Below are 7,939 nucleotides of genomic sequence, written 5' to 3' on the forward strand. Positions count from 1 at the left end.
TAGACACTACTTTTGAACCCTTTTTTGCAAGCACATATCCAGGACGATTGTTTAACTGTAGGCCTGTTTAATCCATATTGAAAATTCGATTTGCCTTCAGTATTCCATTTTTGTCTATTAAAACTTTTCCAAGAAGATTAAAATATTCATTCACTTCCAAACGATTCATCGCTTTGGCTCTCGCTAAGGAAACTCCTTTGGATTTTCTTAAAGTAATGCCTTTATTTATATTTTAACATAAATTCAACCAATCATAACCTGCCTGTTCAGTTTCTTTATTAAATCGATGATTTAAATGTAACTGTTCCGCAAACTTGAAGGATATTGTTCTTACATCAATAATAGTTAAAGGAAATCCTTTTTCCTGTAAGTTTATAATATGAGAATAATAATATTTATCAGTAATACCCCTGGTAAAAATTTCGGACTAATTCCGGATTAAATACGGACAGATTAGTACGGATTAGTCCGAAAATTGTACGAAAAAGGTCCGAAAATGATCCGCGCTAGTCTGATATCAATCCGAACGAATACCTGAATCCGAAAACACTCCGGAGTAATCCTGAATGTCTACGAATTCAGTCCGTTATTAGTCCGCAACAATCCAAATTTATGACCGGTGAAGAATTTTTCTAAAATAAGTACGGAATTATCCGATATCAATATGTAAAGAATACGGAATCAGTCCGCAACAATCCGAGTTTAATCTAGTTAAAAAAACTTAATCCGTAAAATGTCTGGAGCAATCCGAATTCTGTAAGCAAGAAATCCGGTATTAGTCCGCAATAATTTGAAATTAAGTGTGGCAAAATCCTATTCCGAAAAAAGTACGAAACAATCCGAAATATGTATGCTAAGAATCCGAAAATTGTCTGCAACAATCCGCATTTAATCCAACTAAAAGGTATAATCCGAAACAAATACGAAATAATCCGAAATCTGTACACAAATAATCCGACATTAGTCCGCTTCAATTCGGAATTAGTGTGGTAAAATCATATTCCGAAACAAATACGAAACAATCCGAAATATGTATGCTAAGAATCCGGTAATAGACGGCCACTCGAATCATATTATATCCCTGGTAATAAAATTTCGGACTAATCCGGATTAAATCCGGGTATATTAGTGTGGATTAGTCCGATAATTGTACGAAAATGATCCGCGTTAATCTAACATCAATCCGAGTGAAATTGTGAATCCTAAATCAGTCTGGGGTAAACTTAAATGTCTATAAATTAAGTCCGTAATTATTACGCAACAATCGGGAATTATGTCCATTAAAAAACTCATCTAAAATAAATACGGAATAATCCAAAATCAATATGTAAAGAATAAAAAAACAGTCCGTAATAATCCGAAATTAATCCAGTTAAAAGATTTAATACGAAACAAGTATGAAACAATCCAAAATTTGTATACGAAGAATCCGGTAATAGTCAGCGGCAATCCGAATAATATACGATCAAAACACCCCAGTCCGAAAATAAGTCTTATTATAATAATAATTTGTAAATATATACAATCCACAGACAGTCCAAAACAATCCATATTCAATCCAATTCAAAGACTTAATCCGGAATGATATTGGTATAATATTGAACTTGTATATTAAAAACAATGTATATTAAATGCAGATAAATTCAAACTATAATCATAATTTTGTATGACAAAAACCTGACCAAAACCAGATTAATTCCGGATTTAATAATTTCACATTTGCAAGTTGCGTATTATCAGACTAACTTCGGACTAGATCGGACTAATTCCGGATTCATTGGTTATACACAAACCGTATTGAGTTTGAATTTATCCGGACAAATTCCGAGCGACAAAAACCTGTCCATAACCAGACTGTTTCGGATTAGCTGCGGATTCACTGGTTAAACCAACCGGATCACTTCTGCATTTACTAGTTGCGTATGATCTGACTAACTTCGGACTAAACCGGATTAATTACGGATTCTTTTTGTGGCACTTCATAAATTCTATTATGAATTTGAACTCCCACGCGAGCGTGGTATAGTGGTTAGTGTATTTGATTTCGGTGCGTTATAATGTTAGATAGGTGTAGGTTCGAATCCCCAAGCGTTAGAAATTTTAAGTTAATGTAAATAAAATTATGATAGGTAAATCGAAAAATTTGTTGAATGTACCATAAAGTAATAATAATAATTAATATGTGTAACTTGTATAATTATTTTTTTATTAACATTCACTAAATTGTCCAAACTAATTCCGGATTCACTAGTTGTATACAAACCTTATAGAGTTCTGACTTTTCCTGATTAATTTCGGGTGACAAAAACCTGACCATAAACCGCATTGTTTCGGACAAATTTCGGATTAGTCCGAAATCTGTCCAATTTTTTAACCAGAGACTATTTATTTTTAAAATTATATATTTAACTGTTTATGAAAATTTCAAACATTTAAAATTATTTTTGCAATAGTGTGAAATTGTTCTATTAAGTAATATTTTAACTTAAAAATCTTTATTTGAGTGTTACATAGTAATTTCCACAATAAAAAATGCACTTCTAAACCAAATTAATATGTTTTCTTGACCTTGATAACTTAACCCATTAACGCCTGAATGCACTGCATTTTTAGTCTGATTTCGAATTTAAGTATTTTCTAAAAAACATCCCGAATAAAAATTAAAGTCGTCAGTATGTAGGATCTATGTTGGCTGGCCTACCTGGCGACATAGGCCTGCGAGTCAAATCGGACGTAATGCCTACGTAAGAATGTAACGCTCGTCGCTTTAAATTCTACGTAGGCCAACAAGCTAGAACCTACGTATCAGTATTAATGTAGGTCGTACATAGGCCACATGATGTATGTTCTACGTAAGAATGTAACGCTCGTCGCTTTACATTCTACGTAGGCCAACAAGCTAGAACCTACGTATCAGTTTTACTGTAGGTTGTACATAGGCCACATTATGTAGGATCTACAATCGCTTGGTTACATCTACTCTATGTATGGCAGAATATGTAGAGCCCACGTAGCAGAAGTGCATATGTTCTACGTAGGCCACGCTATATAGAATCTACGTAGTATTTTTCTGTAATATTTACATAGGCCTGACTATGTAGAATGTAAATAGAAATTTTGAATGTAGTCTATGTAGGCCAATTGTTATAAGATCTATGTAGTGCTAATAAGTACTTTCTACATAGATTTATAATCACACAAGATATATATATATATATATAAATTTGAAATTCTATAATTTTATTAGATAGTAATTGTTGACAAAAAATTCTAAACTGCAATGTTTTTTTTGCAAAAAGTAAAAAATTATATTTTTATGAATTTATCACTTGGTAAAAATTACACAATTTAAATTAGAAGGAAATTAAGTAGGGATTTATATTTAATCTAGTTTTGGTTTTCACATTACATGCGGGAATTCAATTAATGTAGTTCTAATAAACAAACAAACTACGGAATAAAATTAAGACATGATATTCAATTATATATAAGTATATTGAGATTCATTCAGTTTCAGTTATTCAGTCTACTATTCCTTTACAATTGTAATTATAAATTAAATAGGTAGTTATTATATTCAATTTAATTATAATTATTTCATGCACATAAATTTTCTTAATTTATTGAATAAATGAAATTAATAATTTCCACAAAATATAATTAAAATATATATCAGTCCTTTAAAACTTTTTATTACACAAGAACACTTAAACAATTCACTTTAATATTCACTTTACAATTCACTTTTCACATATCCATTTTAATGCAAAAAAAATTCTGCTTACGAAAAAATTCACTTCACAAAAAATATTAACTTCAAAATAATATTGACACACACGGTTTTAGACTCTTTGTGACGAATGCTAAAGAGCAACTGACGCTCGAAAGACCTTCGGAAAAAGATTTTACAGAAAATATTTAAAGTTCCTGAACATTTGCCCTGTATATTTCTATCTGAAAAATTTCTAAGTTTTTGTCTAAGTAAATCTATAAGAAAAAAGAGAAGTAGAAAAGCTATAAAATAGTCCCCGTGTGGAAAAATTTTAGGGCGCTGACCAAGCGCTTAATAGACTGACTAACGTCTTTCTAGACCCAGGGCAGACGGTCTTGTCGAGCGGCTGTTCAGAATTGAAACGAAACTTCCACGCTATAGTCTAGAATAGACCAGCGTTTCTGGTCTGATCAGCAGTGCTAGTAAATTCTAATCTACGTCTATTCAAAATTTCTCATTATATGTTATGACAACTATTCTTAGAATGATAAAACTTAATTATATTTGAAATAATTTTGATGACTTTTTTTTACATAAAAAGTATAAAAAAATATTTTAATTTTCTGTATTTTTCACTTCAACTTTCTTTAAGCGAAAGGCTTTGTGTCCCTCCCAATCTTTGGCATTGGAGATATAGTAGTCTTTTTGTAAAATAAAATTTACTGCAAATCAAAACAGCCGGATGAAACTAGCAGTCGTACTCAGCACCAATATTTAGGCGTCAACCACTAATTAATGAAATTAATAAATAAAAACTTACTAAATTTGCTATTTAGTGTATATTTATTCTCAAATAACAATATTCGATGGTTTTTTAAATCATTAAGTATTACTAAATTTGAAGGAGAGGCATATTTGTAGATGACGCCTAAACATTGATGCTGAGTACGACTGCTAGCTTCAGCCGACTAGTCAAAACACATAGAAACACATAAAAATCTATTTTTTCAGTGCACATTTAAAATTAAATTATACAGAAAACAGCAACAACATAGCACATTATTATTCACATAAAACAGAAACCACAACGAATACTAAAATTCACAAAGAAAATGCACCATACGCTGACTGATCTAACGACGCCAAACGACGCGACGCCATTAGGCGCCATGTTACTTAACAGCTGGGCATACATCGACGCATGCGCATATAACATCCTAGACCAACTCTAGACGGTCTTAATAACACCGTACTAGGCGGACATATTTGACTTAGATTTTTTCTAATAAGCCCATCTGTTAAGTCACTGATTCGGGACTTGATGGACCGTCTAGAATTAGACGGACTTGATGATTGCTAATCGGGAAATCATTGGACTCTAGACTGCCACAATATTTTTCCACACGGGTCCCCCTCTTACAATGAGGAACCCTTAAGATGGTCAACTACGACTAACCAGATGTGACAAACTCTTGAAAATAAGAAAATTCTTTTAACATTTTATATATTTTGCCTTTAGAGAAGAAATATTTACCATTTACAATAAAATTAACAAATGTAATTTTTTATTTGTTTACAATATAATTGTTATTATTTAGGATTATGGGTATAAAATAGAATAAGAAACAATATTATATTTTAACTTCTGCTTTTATTAAATACGCACTTGGAAAATGCATGTAATCTTTACTCTTTGCCTGATCAATTAAGACTAAAATGGAAATCACAGAACCAGAGAAAACTGACTCACATAAGCCTAATACTTCTGCAATAGTCTTTGTTCAAAAATGGTTTAAAAAATTTGATAGCCGTCCGCCGTCCTGTCGTCTCAATATATAAACAGTTTAAAAGAAAAACTTATACGATCTTATATTACATTTCTAAGAAAGAATGATTTTTGATAAATAATTATTTTATAAAAACTAACAGTTATTTTTAAATAAATTGAAATTTTTAGAATAAAACTGCTGATCTAGTTATAAAAATATTTCTAACTTTTTGACAGTCAAAATTTTGAAATAAAATTTAGGATAAAAATATCTTTCATTAACAGACAAATAGCTTGTTTTATTTTATTTTCAATCATTATTTTCATTTAAAAGTCTTTGTATATCCTATATAAATATTACATCTGTAGACCTACATAGAAAGGCCTGCTCATAACTTATCTCGATATTACGTCGACTGTCCTGTATATTTCCTACATATGAATGCAGATGAAGATCCTGCCTAGATTTAAAAATTAAATGCCTACATAGAAAAGCCTATTCAAAACTTACCTCGACATTACGTTAGATGACTTATATCTTTCTTATGTACAAATTCTAATGTAGATCCTACATAAATTTCATGTATATGGGCCTACATAGAAAGACCTACTAAAAACTTACCTCAATACTACGTTGAGTGGCCTATATCTTTCCTATTTACAAATTCTAATGTAGATCCTACATAAATTTCATGTATATGGGCCTACATAGAAAGTCCTACCAAAAACTTACGTCAATACTACGTTGGGTGGCCTATATCTGTCAGACATAAGAATACCGATGTAGATCCTACATAAATACAACAATTATAGGCCTACATAGAAAGACCTACCCAAATATCACCTCAATACTACGTTGGGCGACCTATATCTGTTAGACATAGAAATGTCGATGTAGATCCTACCTAGATTCAGAAACTGCAGGCCTACATAGATATGTCTGCACAAAACCTATGTCGACACTACATTGTGAGGCCTACATCAATTGACTATAGAAAGGCCTACGTATATCCTACATAGATACTACATCTTATAGGCCTTCATAGGAAAATCTACGTACACTCTACATAGAATGTACATAACTTGGCCTACATAGAAGGCCTATTTTAATCCTACACAAAAACTACGTAGTAAATACATAGGCCGTACTATTTTTTTACTCGGGATACTATTTTCTTTTCGGACAACATTTTTTTTATGTATTGGAGTGTCCTCTACCCGACTATGATGTTAAAAAATTATTACACAATTGTTTAACAATATTTTTTTGCATATAATTAAAAAATCGCACGATTTTTTAATGATTTTTATTTTTAAATTTTAAATTTAAATGTCAAAAAATTTTTTTTAACGGTTCACATTTCCATTAATCGTGCACTCGATTGTTACACTTTCCAAATATATATCGCTCTTTTGTAAATAAACTTTTAATTTTTCAAAATAGCGCCTAAAAACTAAAAATTTTATGAAAATTCAAAATTTATTGTTCGATCTACATTTTTTTTTAAATTCGGCTTGAAAATGCTTACTTGAGGGTTTTCGAAGCCGCTGATTACGAATCTGATATTAGTTTTTCAAAATTCAAAATAGCGGACAATATTTTCAAAAATCAATTGGATTCTGTTGAAAATCCTTACTTGGGGGCGAAGTATATACTAAGGTTTTTGGGGTCGCTGAATCAGAATTTGAAGTCAGATTTTCAAAATTCAAATGTCGGATCCAAAATGGAGACCCAATATGGCTGATAATTTCAAGATTGATGCGATTCGAAAGAAATTTGTTTTTCGGGGGTTTTTGGGGTCGCTGAATTCGAATTTGATGTTTGTTTTTTAAAATTCAAAATGTCGGATTCAATATGGCGGATAATTTCAAAATTATTGCGATTCAATCAAAATTCGTTTTTTAGGGGTTTTTGGGGTTGCTAAATTCGAATTTGATGTTTATTTTTCTAAATGCTAAATCGCGGATTCAATATGGCAAACAAATTTTCTGTATGTTGACGAATTTTTCAAAAATGTTTACTCAATCTTTTTCGGTTTTTTTTTGTTTGTTTTTTTATTCAATAACTTTAAAAATTTACAAAAATATATATTTTTAGACAAATTTATTAACTTTTAAAAAAAGGTCGTCATATTGGATACGCAATTTTGGTTTTTGAAAATCTGACATTATATTAGTAATTAGCGATCCCGAAAACCCCTCGAGAAATGGATTTCCGTTGAACCGCATCAATTTTGAAATTATCCGCGTTGAGAATTGGAAGCATCAGTTTAGCAACTGGTGGCTAAAGAAGTTCAAAATAACTAAAAAGATTTATCTTTAGCGTCCTTAAAAATCTTTGGGTAAGCATTTTCAAAAGGATGAATCAAATTTAACCTTCTTTATCCGGTATGTGGCATCCACCATTTTAAATTTTGGTTCACCTAATATCAGATTTGTAATCAGCGACCCCGAAAACC

This window comes from Leptopilina heterotoma, unplaced genomic scaffold (assembly GCF_015476425.1).
Source record: "Leptopilina heterotoma isolate Lh14 unplaced genomic scaffold, ASM1547642v1 Lhet_175, whole genome shotgun sequence".
NCBI lineage: Eukaryota > Metazoa > Arthropoda > Insecta > Hymenoptera > Figitidae > Leptopilina > Leptopilina heterotoma.